The sequence below is a fragment of the Aphelocoma coerulescens genome, unplaced genomic scaffold (assembly GCF_041296385.1).
Source record: "Aphelocoma coerulescens isolate FSJ_1873_10779 unplaced genomic scaffold, UR_Acoe_1.0 HiC_scaffold_57, whole genome shotgun sequence".
NCBI classification, from domain to species: domain Eukaryota; kingdom Metazoa; phylum Chordata; class Aves; order Passeriformes; family Corvidae; genus Aphelocoma; species Aphelocoma coerulescens.
This window is the reverse complement of record NW_027183916.1, coordinates 2268186-2286327: the sequence shown is the minus strand read 5'-3', so window position 1 is coordinate 2286327 and position 18142 is coordinate 2268186.

Genomic DNA, 18142 nt, shown 5'->3' with positions numbered 1-18142 from the left:
CTTATCTTGACAAGATTAAGGCGAATCCTGCTGCTTAGGTTTTGTGATTAACATTTGCTGTCTCTTAGTAGTTCACTCGTGTTTACATGAGTTAACTATGGATCAACCCCCTTCTCAATTTTAGCACTGAAAGGATATTAGAGTCATTTAAAGAGATGTCTCCTATGGAGTACTATAAAACTGCCATAATGGTAAGACGTTTTCATACAGTAGTTTTAGCACAGAAGTAATATATGTACAATCTTGGATGTTTCATCCTGCTGGCTCAGGAGCCAGTATTGAGCTTTTCTCCTTTAAATCCAGTCTTAGAGCTCTGCAAGGATCACTGCAGCATGACGTTGTGACAAGGGGATGCTGATTCATGCATAAACCTTTGACGCTTTCCTTCTATCTTCAAGCAGCTTTGAAAACCAGTGATTATCTGGCATGTTGCGACTTGAGAGTCATGGTAAAGGTTTCACCAAACACTTTGTAATATCAGGCTACAGCTTTCATTCCTAAGGAAAGAGCATTGAGCAGATTGCTGGCAAAATGCTGAAAGAATGAGCCAAAACCAAAATCCTTTAATGGGAAAGATGGAAAAAATTTAGATGTGTTTATTTGAACTAAAAATAATGTGGACCAAGCCTAAATGTATTTCACACTAAATTCTTAGAACTGATTTTAAGGGAAGAAGTGAGAAAGATGAATTCCCAAGCGGAATTTTCAGCAGCATAATATTGAGCATTTATTAGTAGAACAAAGGCATATCACAGTGCAGGAGCACTTAGCAATATTGCTAGAGGCGTGGCTCCATTCATTTTACTGTGAACTTTAGTACTTCTTTAAACATAGTCCTTAAGCCCAGAAAGTCATTTACACTTCACTCAACTTTCCCCCCTCCGTCTCTGCCCCCTTGCGCCAGCACACGCCAGCACACTGCCACCTCGGTCCTCTGAGTAGCTCCAGAATTGAAGGCAGGCACCCCCCTCCGGTGCCTCCTCAGTCTCCAACCTAATTTGTAGTTGATGGGTTCTTTGGGAGGTGTGAGTTTTGATGAGATAACAGACTTCCTGGGATGCATGCGGTTTATCTTCTTTGTTTCTTGAAGATGTCTTGGTTTCCACCTCTGTAATTTCTCAACTGAAAGGACATTTATTATCATGTGTTTCTTCCTACGTTTCCCAACATGTTACCACTCATTCGAAGTTACAATTTACTCTAGTCTTGTTTTTACTTACCTATATTTTACCTTAACACTATTTCTACATAGTACATTCTCACTTCTAAATGTTAAAGTGATAGATGCGAAAGACAAAATTTATCGTTCACTCATTTATCACAGGAGGAATGTGTTAGCTGCTTGTGTTGCAGTTCACTTGTAATTGTGGTCTATTACCGCAGGCCTGGGCCCTAGGGTGTATCACTGTGTCCCGCAGCCATAGGGAGGAGGAGGAGAGAAGATCCAGCAGGCAGGAATTGTGCACCAAGATTTATTCATTTAATTATTTCACAAACTCTTTTACAGACTTTTTTCTTCATAGTCTAATTGGACAAAGGATCAGCCCCCCCCCTTGGGGTGATTGGCTAAAATCCTAAACCATCCATTGTCAAAATATTTTTCTACTAGACCATAAACCAGACTTTTCAAGGTTGCAGGTGGCTTGGTTGTTTACATACTCTGCTACCTCTTCTGTGAGAGAGAAAAGTCTCTCACAGACTTAGAAAATAGCAAGAAAATCCTCGCTAGCAGCATTTTGGTATCTACAATTCCCCCTTTTTGTTTGATAAGATAACAACTCCACTATTAATCCTAAATAGAAATTTACATCAGTTATTAATTCTAAATATGTCCTTAAGGCTTTAACGATCTGACTCCATAACAAGAAATTTAAAGTTCAGTCTCTGCTTGTGGAAGGACCATCCCAGTCTCTGCTTGTAGAAGGACCATTTGCCTGATGGTCAACATCTTGGTCATCATCAGAAGAGTCTGATGGCTGATGATCTACATTCTGGTGGCCACTTGGATGGTTGGTGTTCTGGTCATCATTTGGAGGTTGCCTGTTCTGCCTCTGGTGCCGTAGGGCAGGGCGAACACATTTTGCAGCTAGCCACCGTACCCCAGTATCTGTAGAAACGCAAGCATAGCCACGACCCCAAACCATAAGTTCCCGCAGGCCTTCCCACTGGTTAGTGAGTAAATTCCACACCCAGACTTTTGCCCAGGGCAGTTGTCTCTTGCCTGCAGATTGCAATGAGAGAAAGTGATTCAGAAGAACAGGATTCTTTGAATTTTGTGGTACCGTAAGGTGATTAATTGTATACGAGCTTTTGCTAGTCGGCTTCAGTAACCAAATTCAAAGGTTCCTGTGAGAATCGTTGAAAAGCCATGATAACAGCCCTTAATTCAACTAACTAAGCAGAGTCTGACTCGGATTGGTGTGTTAATCAACCACTGCAAAGGCAGTGTAGGATACTGTGCACCTTTGCGCACAGTGACCCCTGCTAAAAATTTGTCCCGATCCGTATGCCCCAGGCTGCCAACACATCCCGTCCCCAAAGGTTAAGGGAAGTGGTAGTAACATAAGGCCTAATTGTAGCTGTGTGCCCCTCTGAGTCCTTCACCGTCACAGGCCGTTCGCTTCAATAGCTCTGTGTGGTTCATCCTCATCCTGTGATGGCCGATCCCACTGGGGGTAAAGGCCATGAGGGAGGCCACGCAGAGAAGGAGATGATAGTTACATCAGCACCAGTATCAATCAAACCTTGAAGCTGAGTCCAGGGCGGACGGGCGTTCGGCAGGATCAGGGTACACGTCATCTGTGGCCTTTGGTCAGAGATGTCTGCAGTCCAGAAGGCCTGCAGAAGTCCTGTAGATCCACTGCTGTTATCTTTGTGAGTTTGTTGTTCTATCCTGGGGACACAAGACTTAAAAGGCACTAATTTAGCAAGGCAGGTCTTTTCAGGAATAGTTACAGGGGGTTTTCAAATTCCCTATAAAACTGAGGACAAGGCTCCGAGGAGCGGATTCCCATCAATCCGACCTCATCCTCATCCTATCGCATTAAACCTGTTAGAAGCCAGACCTGAACAGCCCCTCTCTTCCTTTGTCTCTGAGCTAACGTGAGCCGACATCAACGGCTCCTGCCGTGTTTCCCTCTGCAAAGAAGCCAGCTAGCTAGCCCAGCAAGCTCTTTTCCTGATCCCGAAGTCGCTTCAGCGACGCGTGGAGGTAACGCAGCTGGACTGTCTCTGACCAGGGGCACGCCAGAGTCAGTGCCTCGAGCACCAAACGCTGCGTTATTGGACATTGAAGGTTCAGGCTAAGGAGAATCCAAAACGTGGACAGCATCTCCCTTCTGCTGGAAGCCTTGAAGTTCACCACTGCAGTCTGCAGCCTACACAGATCATGTGAGTATTGTAAAAGTTCTCCAAGGAAGAGCAAGAACGAGGCTAATGCATGCACACAAACGCTGATCAAAAGCACTTGATGCTCTTGGACAAAAATAGGGAACCTTCACTTTTGGAAAGACAAGGTGACTATGGTTGTCTCTACAGTACTAGTAGGAAAATATCCCTGAAGTTTTGCAAAACCTCTTTTCAGGGGTTTGTTAACTTCATCTTTGTTAAGAACTGGGGAACACAGGGAGACCTGTCACTTTTTTTGCAGAATGCCATAGAAACTGCTACACTCACTTCAACAACAGTCCAAGTAACCTTCTCTGCAAATACTGACCATTTGCAGTTCTGGTTGATACAAGCCCCCATTACCTAAGAAAGGAACAACTCGGCAAGCAGTTTGCATAGATGAACAACTTAGCACGACTGCGGCTGATGACATGCCCTGACCTTTTTTGCCTTCAGCTATGGGTGCCGTACCCTCCTACCCTCACACATGCCACTCAAAGATCCACCTGTGACAGCAACTGTGCCAAGCCGCCACCCTTCTTCAGCACCATCGCACCTACCACAAGGTAGCTGAATCAGAGGGAAAAGGAGGTCGCCAATGGAGGTGTTATAAACATATATTATATTGGCTTCTCGCAAAGTATAAAGTAGATATTATATAATGTTAGAAATGCTTTTTGCTGTGTGGATGTAGTTTTCTTTTTAGCAAGAATGTTAGCAAGTGTGAGCACGTAAGATAACCTCCAAACGAACAGAGGATGAGGCCCGAAAAGCTGCTAATCAACACTTTGTCTAGGGAGCAAAAGGGCCCAAAGGCTACTCCGCCCGGAGAACAGGCGGCCAGGACAGTCCAAGAGCCGTTATCACCACTCTGCCCGGAGAGACGAAGAGGCCCAAAGCTGCAATCAGCCCTGTCTGTCTGGAGAATTAAGAAATCCACCCTACCATCGACTCTTGCCTAGCGGGCCCAACCCCAAGAATCAAGAGAAATAAAACCACAAGGCAGAAGACTACGCATGCTCTAAAAAGGCGGAACCAAGGAGTGGCCATGCAGAACAGCTCCAGGAAAAGTTTTAATATGAATAAAGAACAGACAGTAAAAATGGTATAAAAAAGACTCACCTCTGGCATCAGGTGTGCTCTTGGCAGAGCACCAAGGCACCCGGCCATTACCCCGTTGCTTTATTTGATGTGTCTCTTATTGTCTTTATATTAAACCCTTTAAATTCTCACAGGAGAGTGAACCTCGTTTTTCACAATTAAGGGCTCGTCCCGGAGCTACACCTCGCCTCTGAAAAGCGTGGGAGGATTCAAGAAGCAAGGGTAAGGCGCCTCCCGCCCAAGTTGGCAGGACCTTTGCTTAGCATCCTCTGGCGTGATTTGGTGGCAGCAGGGCAACACCCGGAGGACAAGAAAGACACAAAAATAAAGCAAATGAAAGAGAGCGCTCTCGACAAAAATCCCACAGACACTGGAAAAGAAACAGGACTGGGAAGTATTGTCCAAAGAAAAAGGGGGTGGTTACGGGAGATGAGCGTGTGTGAATGAGACGTGGGCTGGTTGCCCCCAGATCTGCGAAGCGAGTGTGGCAGTCTCTGAGTGCTGCCGTTCCGTCTTGTTCACGAGAACAGCGGCCAGCGAGGAGACAAAGCGAGAGATAAGCGGAGTGAAAGAATCTCCGGGGGTGACTGGGACGGGGTCCCAGAGAAGGGGTTGCAAAGTGGGAGCTACCCCCCCATATGCTGGGTTGAGGAAAACTCCAAGAGCACCCAGGGCCTAAAAGTACCCCAAGAGAGGTTGGGGTTTGGATGCTAGCAATGCCGGGTTGAGGGAAATCCAAGAGCACCCAGAATCCTGAGGATTATATCATACCCATGGGTGGATACTAACAAGTGACTTGAAAGAGGTACCTTATTATTCTGTTGTGAGTAGGAATGAGTGAGTGAACAAATATTAAAAAAGAGTGAATGTGTGAATGAAAAACTGTGTAATTCGAAGTTAACTTTGTTTTTGGGGAAGGTGGGCTCTAATAAATTTTTTGGTGTTTTTTGTACTGTGAAAGGGTGGGTAGTATTTTACAGCAGTGAAGATTGGTGTTTTAAAGGAATGAATTAGTATTTCAAAGGGGGGGATAAATTGGTATTTTGAGTAATAGAGAACTCCTGGGAAAATGGGACAACAACCTAGTAAATTAAGTTCAAATTATAAAAGGGTGCCAGAGGATATACCCCGAGACAGTCCCCTCGGGGTCAAACTCGCAAACTGGGAAACTGATCCTTCTACAAAAGGAAAAGAGAAAGTAAAAATGATTCAATTCTGCATGAAAGAGTGGGTAAAAAAGGAAATCAGATCTGATCATGTGTACTGGCCAAAATACGGGTCTGATGAGGCATGGATTTGCCAGGCTCTAAATGTATTTGTAAATTCAAAAGAGCCATCTCACCCTGAGGAGAGAGAATATGCTTCTTGCTGGACAGGAATTACAAAACCTCTGGGAACCAAAGTCTTCAAAATATCAGAAACCGCAGAGGAAAAGCAAACAGAAGAGAAAAAAGGCTGAGACCCTTTAGAAGTATTGCCTCCGCCGCCAGCACCAGAAGCTGCCCTCCTCCCCCTGGCTCCGGGGCTTCCCCCGCCAGCCCCCCCTCCGCCCGCACCGGGGGCCTTTCCCCCGGCAGCCCTCCCGCCCCAATGGAGCTGGGGGGGAGCCCTGCCCCCGCCCATGCCGGGGATCCCACCCTTCCCATATATCTCGGGAATCCCAGCACCCTCAATTGCATCAAGGGAAAGGTCACACGTCCCGGCTTCAGCCCCTACCTCTCCTGCCTTGAGAAACCCGGCTTTAGCCCCGGTGCCCGCCTCCTGTGCTCCGGAATATCTGGCTTCACTGCCATACCCCACCCCCACCCTCTGCACCACAGAATATTCAGCTTCAGCGCCAGACTTTGAATCTGCCCCTCCTCCCCAGGGGAGTTCGGTGCTTTCTTCCCAAATCAACCCTCTTCTTAACGAAGGAGCACCATACCAGAATACAGGAGGTGCCATTAAGGCTCCGAGGCAGCCCAACAAGCCCTCCATTGCTAAACAAACAGAGGGAAGCCGAGAAATTCATTTCTTTCCGTTAAGAGAAGTACCTACGGGAGGAGGGGGAAGCGGCTTTGTGAGTGCTCCTCTAACCTCTACAGAGGTTAGGAATTTCAAAAAAGAAATTAAAGGATTATTAGAAGACCCCATAGGTACAGCTGAAATGTTGGACCAGTTCTTAGGTCCCAACATTTTCACTTGGGAAGAAATGCAATCAATAATGAAAATAATATTCTCCCAAGAAGAAAGAGAAATGATTAGAATTGCTGGAATAAAAATTTGGGGAAAAGAAAACCAAGAAGGTCCACCCGGGGATCAGAAAATGCCCATTACACCTCCTAACTGGAACCAAAATGATGAAGCTGGGAGGGGACATATGAATGATTATTGTAATTTGATAATCAAGGGAATAAAAGAGGGGGCACTCTGAGGACAAAATGTCAGAAAGGCCTTTGAGGGGCAGCAAGGGAAGGAAGAAACCCCGACTGAGTGGCTGGAGAGGCTCCGAAAGAATATGAAACAATATTCTGGGAGAGACCCGGAGTCCCTAGCAGGGCAAGCCCTGCTAAGAGTTAACTTTGTCACTCATGCCTGGCCAGATATTAGAAAAAAATTGGAAAAAATAGAAGATTGGTATGAGAAACCATTACAAGACCTAGTAAGGGAAGCTCAAAAGATATATATGTCCGGAGGGATGAAGAAAAAGCCAAAGTGGGAGCAAAGATCATGATAGCCACTATGCGAGAGAGTACCTTCCAAAAAAAATCTAAAGCCCTCAGGTAACACTCCTAAACATTCCAGATTCAGAAATGGTGGAAAAGAGAAAAATAAAACCTCAGCACAATCAAGATTCCAAGAACAACCCAGGGATGCCTGTTTCTATTGCAAGGAAGAAGGGCATTATCAAAGAGAATGCCCCCACCTGAGGAGGGATCTGAAAAGATTTCAAGAGACACGCACAGAAGAAAAATAGGGAAATCATGGGCTCTATTTTTGGGGGGATAAATACCATCTGGAGCCTTTGATAACTTTAAAAGTAGGCCCCGAAGAGGAAGTATTGGAATTTATAGTTGACACTGGGGCAGAAAAGACTTGTGTGATGAATATTCCAAAAGGGAGTAATGATATGGTAAAAGTAACAGGAGCAAAGGGGGAAGGATTTAAGGTCTCTGTCATTAAAGATGTGGTTATTGAAGGGGAAACAAAAATAGGGATAGGGGATGCTTTGTTAGCTCCTGAGGCTGGCAGCAATTTATTGGGAAGGGATTTACAAATCCAACTGGGGATTGGAGTCATACCAGAAGAAGGGAAAATGACGGCCAAAGTGTTTAAACTTAGCCAAGAAGATGAAAGCAAAATTAACAGAGAGGTTTGGGCTAGGGAAGGGAATAGGGGTGGACTAGATCTTGACCCCATAAGGGTCACAATTGAAAAAGAAGAAGGTCCCATTTGTGTACATCAGTACCCTATATCTTTAGAAGGGAGAAAAGGCTTAAAACCAGTGATAGAAGAATTAATAAAGGATGGGACACTAGAACCTTGTAAAACCCCTCATAATAGCCCTATTCTCCCAGTAAAGAAATCTGATGGAAATTATAAATTAGTGCAAGATTTAAGAGAAGTAAACAAAAGAACACGGGCCTGCTACCCTATGGTTCCTAATCCCTGCACTCTTTTAAGCAAAATTCCACCTCAACATCAGTGGTTTAGTGTGGTAGATCTTAAAAATGCCTTTTGGGCCTGCCCACTGGCAGAGGAAAGCCGAAATATTTTTGCCTTTGAATGGGAAGATCCAAACACAGGGAAAAAGAACCAGTTGAGGTGGACTAAACTGCCACAGGGCTATTGTGAGGCCCCAAATTTATTTGGGCAAGCCTTGGGAGAAATACTACAAACCTTCCCCACTCCCCCAGGAATACAATTTATCCAATATGGAGATGACCTTCTAATATCAGGAGAAGATGAAATGAAAGTTAAAGGAGCTACCATAAAGCTTCTAAATTTTCTTGGGAAAAAGGGACTAAAGGCATCAAAAAGGAAATTACAGTTTGTGGAATCAGAAGTAAAATATCTCGGCCACCTGATAAGCAAAGGTAGCTGACAACTAAGTCCTGAAACAATTACAGGGATTTTATCCCTCCCTCCTCCCTCTTCAAAAAAGGAGGTTAGGAGACTGCTGGGGCTACTGGGATATTGCAGATTATGGATTGAAAGATATACACAAGCAGTAAAATTTTTATATGAAAAATTAACAGGGGGAGACAATATACAATGGACCAAAGATGATGATGATAATAAATTAGAAAAACTGAAGTTGAAACTAGCCTCGGTACCAGCCCTAAGCTTACCCTCACTAGAAAAACCCTTTCATTTATATGTGAATGCAGAAAATGGAGTAGCTCATGGTGTATTAGTCCAGGAATGGGGAGGGGTGAGAAGACCAATAGCTTATTTAGCTAAACTATTGGACCCAGTAAGCCGTGGCTGGCCAGTATGCATTCAAGCCATAGCAGCTACCGCTATTTTGGTGGAGGAGAGCCGTAAGCTCACCTTTGGAAGTAAACTGATTGTATACACACCCCATGCGGTCCGAAATGTGCTAAATCAAAAAGCTGAAAAATGGTTAACAGACTCCAGGCTATTAAAATATGAAGCAATTCTGATTGACAGTAATGATCTAACTATAGAAGCAAGCAAAAGCCTCAATCCGGCCCAATTCCTGTATGGAGAACCAAAAGATGACCTGGCACATGATTGCTTAGAAATTACTCAATACCAAACAAAAGTTCGAGAAGATCTAGCTGAACAAGCCCTCTTAGAAGAGGAAAGAATATATGTGGATGGTTCATCCAGATGCTTGCAAGGAAAAAGAATGTCAAGATATGCCTTAGTCGATGGGATAAATATGCAGGCCATCGAAAAAGGAAAACTACCTTCAAATTGGTCGGCGCAGTCTTGTGAATTATACGCTCTAAAGAGAGCACTGGAGCATTTAGCACACAAAAAGGGGACCGTCTATACTGATTCAAAGTACATACCTTTGGAAAGATCTGGGAAGAAAGGGGTTTACTAAATTCAAAGGGGAAAGAACTGATACATGAAGGCCTGATTTCAGAAGTGTTGGAAGCATTAAAATTGCCTGAAGAAATAGCCGTAGTGCATATCAAAGGACACCAAGAAGGGATGACCCCAGAAATAAGAGGGAATAACCTAGCAGACCAAGAAGCCAAAGATGCAGCAGAAAATGGGACTGAACCAATTCTGTTAATCCTGACCCCAGAAAGGGGAGAATTGGAAATCCCCAAATTTAGTAAAGAAGAAGAAAAAGAATTATTTAAGATAGGGGGAGAACAAGATCAATCTGGAAAACGGAAACTTCCTGATGGGAGACAGTTACTTAATAAGCCACTCACTAAGAGAATATTAGAAGATATGCATCAAAAAACTCATTGGGGTACTCAAGCTAGCTTGTGTGATCATTTTCTAAAAAATTATGGGTGTATTGGAATCTTTGGGGTAGCAAAACAAATAACTGGGAACTGTAGAACTTGCCAAAGAGTGACTAGGAAAATAATGAGAAAAACAACATTAGGAGGCCGTGAGTTAGCTCTGCGACCATTCCAAAGTATCCAAGTAGATTTCACTAAACTTCCTCAAATACAGAGATGGAAGTTCCTATTAGTAATAGCAGACCACCTAACTTGTTGGGTAGAAGCAGTTCCTGCTACTAGAGCTACAGCTAACATAGTATGCAAAACCCTTCTGGAACAAATTATTCCCAGATATGGAATGGTTAATAAAATAAACTCAGATAGAAGAACACATTTTACATCCAAAGTCTTACAACAAATAACTCAAGCCTTGGGAATAAAATGGGAATTACATACCCCCTGGCACCCACAAAGTTCAGGCCAAGTAGAAAGAGTGAACCAGACTTTGAAAAAAACTTTAACAAAATTAATGATTGAAACTCAAATGTCATGGGTAAAATGCTTACCTTTGGCTCTGTTGAGAGGCCGAACACAGCCCAGGTCAGACCTGGGAGTGTCTCCTTATGAGATGATGTTCGGATTACCCTTCCTTACTGCTCAACATGAAACAGCCACTTATGAAGTAGGAGAAGTAAGTGTCAAAAAATATGTCACCGCAATTGCCAGAACACTTGAAAATTTGCGGCTGAAAGGAATGATCCCTCAAACCACAGCTTTGGAGTTCAAAATTCATAATATCCATTCAGGGGAATGGGTACTAGTAAAAACATGGAAAGAACAATCTTTGACTCCACAATGGGAGGGTCCTTTTCAGGTACTGCTGATGACTGAGGCCGCAATCCAGACCAAGGAACGAGGGTAGATCCATGCCAGCAGAATCAAAGGACCTGTAAAAGAACCTGAAGAGTGGACTGTAATATCCAAACCAGGTGATACCAAATTGATTCTTAAACGGAGACCAGGTGGCAATGAGCTAGAACAATCTAAATAATCCAAGGGATATGCAAAGAATCACACCTAACTGAGAAGTAAAAGCCAAATTTATATCAGTGGCCCCTGGACAAATTCTGGGACATCGTGGAGAAGAATATTCTCACTTCAAACAGGAAGGGTTGGGACTGGATCAAACAGGGAACTCTCATGTCCTGATTCTAGCCTGTGATTTGTATTAAGAAGGGGGAGAATCACAACTTCCATCAGTGCCACATCATATACCCTGTTTGAATCATTCTAACACGGGGCATGCCAACCACGTCAAATATAAGTAATTAATCTAGAGGGAAATTGGCATTTCACACCGTCGACACCCTAGTTGTAAAGGGTGTCAAGCACAAAATCAACCCCCTATCCAGACAAAATCATAAGCAACAAAAGCAATAACTTTGCTCTGCAGATGGGAATTACTAGTGCCTGTTGAATGGGAAACACCTAAGATACGATAAGATACTACAGTTAAAAAGGTGCCAAAAGAAATTTGCCTAAAAGCTACAAAGGAAGTGACAAGGAAATAGAGGGCAAGACCGGGTCGGCCACTGTACTCGCCACCGAGAAGATCCAATACACCTGCTATGGGTTGCAACCTCATAGGCAAGGGAGGTGGGAGTATAAGCCATGCCGGACCTCTGTTATTCCTTCTTTTGTCACTTCTCCTGGTCCCTTTTGGGACACCGGCAAGACCATGTTACAAATGCTATCGAAAGCTCTACATGGAAAGACACCGGGGCTTCTTTCTTATTACTCATACCCATACCAACAGTCACTGTTATGACTCATCCAAATTAGGTATTTGCATGCATAAAGGAGAAAAATATTGGATTACAGAAAATTTAGGAACAAGTGGAAACAGACTAAGAAGCAATTGTCCAAAAGGAGAAAAATAGATTTGCTCCACAGCTGCCACCAGGGGAACAGTCCAAGATTTGGTAAAAGAGCAAGTGGTAAGTAAAGATACAAAGCCAGCACAGCAACCTCGCCCTATATTCACCTCACCACGCCAGGACCTGTATGCAAAGCTCAAACAACAAAGAGGAAAAAACCCCAAGGTTAGGAAAAAACCTGTTTGTGGAATTGGGGGAGAGGATAGGTAAAGAACTTAACATAACCAACTGTTGGGTCTGTGGAGGAGCTTTAATGACAGAAGAATGGCCACGGAAAGGTAGCAGCGTAGGCCCGGTAGAACTCCTTAAATGGAACCGGACAAATATAAGAGGGGGGAACCGACCTGAGGGGTGGATTTTAAGTTCAACAGTGATAGGGGAAGAATGCCTCTGGCGAACTGGGATAAACTTTCTTAATGAAGTAGGAAACACTCCCTGTAAAAGCTATAAAGTGAGTAACAAAACTTCAAGGTGGTGGGTCCCAGAAAAACCAACTTGGTATTGAGCCCAGAAAAAAGGAAAAGACTGTGTATATGATCATGAAGTTGGACTCTTTCAGTGTAATGACACGAGGAAAAATCCTTATTTTGGAATCCCAGAAATAGCCAAATTTGGGGAGAATATAAATCAACAAGAAGGTGATTATTGGAAAGCACCAGATGGCTTCTTTTGGATATGTGGAAAAAGGGCATCCCCAAGACTCCCTTCACATTGGAAAGGGAGTTGTACACTAAGAATCATTCAACCAGGGTTTTTCCTTTTCCCAGAACCAGTGGGAGATCAATTAGGTATACCTCTCTATGAAGACTTCAAAAGAAAGAAAAGAGATTTAATTGGAGGATTCCAAAAATGGAAAGATGAGGAATGGCCCCCTGAACGAATATTAGAAACAGATGGGCCAGCTACCTAAGCACAAGATGGAAGTTGGGGATATCAGACCCCAATTTACATGCTGAATCGTATCATCAGACTCCAAGCTCTTGTAGAAATCATAACCAATGAAACAGCTGGGGCTATGGAATTAATAGTCAGCCAGCAACGCCAAACCAGAGCTGCAATACATCAAAATAGGCTGGCTTTAGACTATTTACTGGCCGAAGAAGGCGGTGTGTGCAGGAAGTTCAATACATCGGACTGTTGTTTAAAAATTGATGACAATGGGGATGCCGTTCTAGATATGGCCAACCAAATCAGAAAAATAGCCCATGTACCAGTCCAAAAATGGGAATCAATGATGTCTGCTAACTGGTGGGATGGCATATTGGGGAAAGAATGGTGGAAGAAGCTAGGTTTCTTCCTCTTATGTGCTACAGCTAGTCTAATATTTCTCCCTTGCTTGATCCCCTGCTTTATTCGGCTAATCACCAGCATAGTTCAAGGCATGCAAGTTGTGGCAATGCCTACTGACCCAAAGTTGGCTATGTCTGGAACAGCACAAAAAATTATGGTATTAAAAAGACAAAGTGATACAAAAGACCCTCTTGAAGAAGCCAAATTGATCTGTGAAAAGAACGAACAGACATTAGAAGCCAAGAAAAAAGAATTATTGCTCAAGCCAAATGATTTATAAAATAGAAAAGGGGGGATTGTTATAAACATATATTATATTAGCTTCTCGCAAAGTATAAAGTAGATATTATATAACGTTAGAAATGCTTTCTGCTGTGTGGATGTAGTTTTCTCTCTTTTTAGCAAGAATGTTAGCAAGTGTGAGCACGTAAGATAACCTCCAAACGAACAGAGGATGAGGCCCGAAAAGCTGCTAATCAACACTTTGTCTAGGGAGCAAAAGGGCCCAAAGGCTACTCCGCCCGGAGAACGGGCGGCCAGGAGAGTCCGGGAGATTTTATCACCACTCTGCCCGGAGAGACGAAGAGGCCCAAAGCTGCAATCAGCCCTGACTGTCTGGAGAATTAAGAAATCCACCCTACCATCGACTCTTGCCTAGCGGGCCCAACCCCAAGAATCAAGAGAAATAAAACCACAAGGCAGAAGACTAGGCACGCTCTAAAAAGGCGGAACCAAGGAGTGGCCATGCAGAACAGCTCCAGGAAAAGTTTTAATATGAATAAAGAACAGACAGTAAAAACGGTATAAAAAGGACTGACCTCTGGCATCAGGTGTGCTCTTGGCAGAGCGCCAAGGCAACTGGCTGTTACCCCGTTGCTTTATTTGATGTGTCTCTTATTGTCTTTATATTAAACCCCTTTAAATTCTCACAGGAGAGTGAACTTCGTTTTTCACAGAGAGAAGTTGTTCCCCCTGACAGCTAAGCTCCAACTACGGTGTCGCTTATGTCCTTCCCAGGACGGGCGGGAAAACGCCTCGGCGCAGCGCAGCGCTGGCCGGGAGCGGCCGGCACGGCACCGAGCGCGCTCCCCACTCCCTCCCGCCCGCGCCGCTGCGGAGACCCCGGGTTCGCCGGAATCGGCCACATGCTGCACGGAGGGCAGCGCGGCAAAGGCGGCCTCCCCTCGTCGCCCGGGGAAGGCCGGCCTCGGATCCCCGCTCTCTCCACCGGCACGGGCAGTGCCAGCAGCCTCTCGCTGTGGTCGCCGCTGGCCGAAAGCCTCGCCGCGCACCGCCCGGCCGGCCCCGCCGCTCCGCGGGGTCACACGGCACCTGCCGTGGGCGGCCGCCGAGCGACAGGAAGCAGAAGCGCTCACCGCCGCGCCGCTCGCCGCCCCGCCCGGGCGCTCCTCTCCTCGCGCTACCACGATGGCGCCGGCCCGCCCCGCCTTCCCCGTCGCCTGCGGCGCAACGCGGCTGCTCCGAGCCACGCAGCACGCGTGCGGCCGGGCCCTGCCGAGCTGCCGGCGGAGCCGGGGCACAGCCCGGGCGGGAGAGCTTCCGGCGAGGCTGGGCGGGCGGCGAGCGCGGCCGAGCGTGAGCGCGCCAGGCGGGCGGCGGGCGGCGGCGTGATGGAGAGCTAGATGGAGGCGGCAGCACCGCGCGGCATAAAATAGCTGATCGTCCGGCAGCCGCCCGCTCCGCAGCCCCTCGGCTGCTGTCGAGAAGGGCCCCGGCCCTGGCCGCGAGCAGCCCTGGCGGGGCAGGGGAGCACTGCGGGCAGCCCCGGGGCCGCGCAGCCGTCTGCAACGCGCGGTGGGAGCCGCTGGGAACTATTTTACACGTTCCGGGGGGCTGGAGAGGAGCACGGAGACCACGCGGCAGGTCGCTGCCGTTAGGGAAAATTAATCCACGATGCCTGAGGTTTATATCCGAAAAGGAGACAGAGGAGTCCTGCAACATTCTTCGACTACAGGGAGAGTCCATGGGGCTTTTCCCATGGCGTCTGTCAAACGGTTGCGGGATGCAGCCCCCTTTTGATGCCAAGTTCCCGGCCACAGCACCCTCTTCCTTTTCCCCACTGGCTGAGGTATTCGGGAGATACAGACTTCCGGAACTGCCTACTCTATGCGCCCCCCTCTAATATGCACCCCCCTCTTGGCATCGAGAAGAAAGAAAAGAACCCCATTCCTAATGCTCTTAAGTCTTTGTTGCCTTGCTCTAGGTTCAGGAATTTAACACGGCCTTGATTAATCAACAGTCTCTGATGATTAGTAACAGTTCTAGAGAACTCCTAGTTTCTTCTGTTACTTCACTAGCCATAACTTCCTAGCCTTGTCTACAGGCCGATTCACACGGTCTCTTTGTAAAGACTCATCCATCTCATTCCTTTTAATCCCTCCTCTTTTTATTTGCTCTGTATTTGTCTTTACAAACCTTAATTACCATGGATTTAATTTTTTCTTCTGGAGTCTTCTTGGGTTTTGCTATTATTTGCAGTGACATTCTTTTCTGTCCTTTTGTAGTCATTTCTGGATCAGGTAGGCATGGCTGCTAGCGGCATCCCCTTGAGCACCTGCTGAAAGAGCTGCAGCCAGCATGGTGTCCCGCATGGTAAAAAGATGAGAATTGCGATAGCATATAAGAGGAGAAATCGTATTCATTTAGCCCATAGCTGGCCAGTTAACTATGAAAATATGTCCCATTCCCATCCTTTCAACATTTGGACAGGTCCACGAGCTGACGTTATTTCCTTTGTTATTTGTTTGACCACTTTTCCGCTGTCATCTGCTTGCAAACAGCAGCTCGAGTCATTTAATTTCCCACAAACTCCTCCTTCTTCTGCCAACAGATAATCTAATACCATCCAATGTTGAAATACCGCTTTCCTCATTTAAGTGGGTTGCTCAGCAAAAAGGTCAAGCGCTGTGGCTGGCTGGTTGGTAATTATTTCCGAGACAGCTTGTAACCTAATTATCTCCTTCAAATGATAAATGGGTTCCCAGGCATCTGGGATTAATTCCTTAGGTTTCCAAGGGGCTGGTCCATCGTGTTGGGTAACTTGTTCTGTTGGCCGTTCATCATTTCCCCGTTTTGGGGTGCTCCCTCCAGCCAGGGCTGCATCAGCTGACTGCTTTTCTCTAATTAAATCATCACAGATTTTGATTCCTAAGCGATTTCCCAGAACTTGTAGTAGCAAAAAGAACAACAGTCTACTAAATATACCATATCCCTGACCAGTTTGGAGGTAACCTGAGCTAAGCATGTTGGCCACAAATCCAATACTGTCCTTTCAAAGCCCGTGTTCCATTAGCAAAGGAACCTACCCATGGTCATCAATTGGTGGCTCAAAATACAGCAGGATTCCCGGGCCTAACAGTCCTCCAACAAGAGTTGCCCCACCATAAGGGTCCCAGCATTTGCATTTCCAAGCTCCCGCACAGGGTTCCCACCTACATTTACATCTGCAAGCTGCTTGGTTGGATTTGGAGCAGAACTCACTAAAAGGCTTTGAGTTCCAATCCGGTGTGGCCATTCCCACTGATAATCACAAACAACATGTCTTCTACTTGTGGAATTTTTGTGGGGACTGCTCAAAAACAGGTGGTCAAAAAAACCCCTTGTCCCTCCCCATTGCTTTACAGGCTTCCAAATATTTTTGGCAAGTGTGATAAGAACGCCTTACGCAGCTACTGTTAGTGAGCCGAACAGGTATTTGATTGCATTTGCCTTGATATTTGGAACAATTGGAAGGAGGGCAATTGGGGGTCCAAACCCAGTTGTTCAAGCCCAGAGGGAAAGTCAATTGACAATTGCCTTTTCCTACATAGACACGCCCTATCCTATTTAGGCAATAAGTGCCTGTTGGAGAAGAATGAAGTGGCCATGAACTTCCTTCTTTGGCCCCAAATCCCATCCCACTGTGGCCCTCACATTGACCCACCATTTAGGTTCAGCTGGGCTAGCCAACTATGGCCACTCTTCAGATCCTCCTGGCCCTCCACAGAGCCAGCAATTGCTAAGGTTAAAAACTTTTGCTACTTCTTCTCCTAAGGCTGCAAATTGATTCTCCCACTCCTGGCCTAAACTCAGCTAACCATATCAAAGTAGAATTAGTAAGGAAAATGTTTTAATAGTGTCATCTAATTAGCTAGTCTAATTTTCCCCTTGTCTTCTGCAGCACCTATGCCAATTGAAGACACAGAAACCACTTAACGTAACAAAATGGCCACAAGTATTAGCCCCCAAGTGAGTGGAGATTCTAGAGGAGGGATGCCTATACAGTCTATTTCAGCAGACGGTCTGAAGGTAGGACTGCGGGGCTTCTTCCGATGTCGAAGCACTGCCTACTGCTCCAGCCCACTCCTGCAGAGTGTCAGTCACGGCCTCCCGGCCTTCTCCTCCAGCTGAGATGTGCAAATCTCCGAGGCTTCAGAGACCTTGACCCGAGAGTGACGGGTTCACCTGTGTTCAGCTTACTTGACGGCTGTTTTCTGTCGTCAGTGACACTTGGAATGGGCCACGCCATTTCACCAGCACTGGCGCTTCTTTCTACTCCTTAATTAGGACTCAATCTCCTGGTTGGATGTTAAAAGCAGCAAAGTCCAAAGGCCGGGCTTGCACCAGCTGAGTTTCCTGTTGAAGGGGTTTCACAAGAAGCAGGATCCTGGCCACAGATGGTTTTAAAAATGCATCACTTGCCTCTACCCCCCCCCACTGGGTGGAGACTTACCAGGAGGGCAATTGCAAACAACGATTGAAAGGGAGATAACTGAATCTCTCTTCTGGGTTGGGCCCTCATTCTCACCAAAGCCAATGTCCAAAGCCCTACCCATGGCATCTTGGTTTCTATTACCAGCTTCAAAAGGTGTTTATTTCTCTCTTCATTGTTTTCTACCCGAGCCGAGCTCTGGGGGTGCCAGGGCCTATGGAGGTTCCATTGTGTTCCTAAAGAAGCCAAAACCCCTTGAAGGATCTTTCCTGCAAAATGAGTTCCCCTATCTGAATCTATTG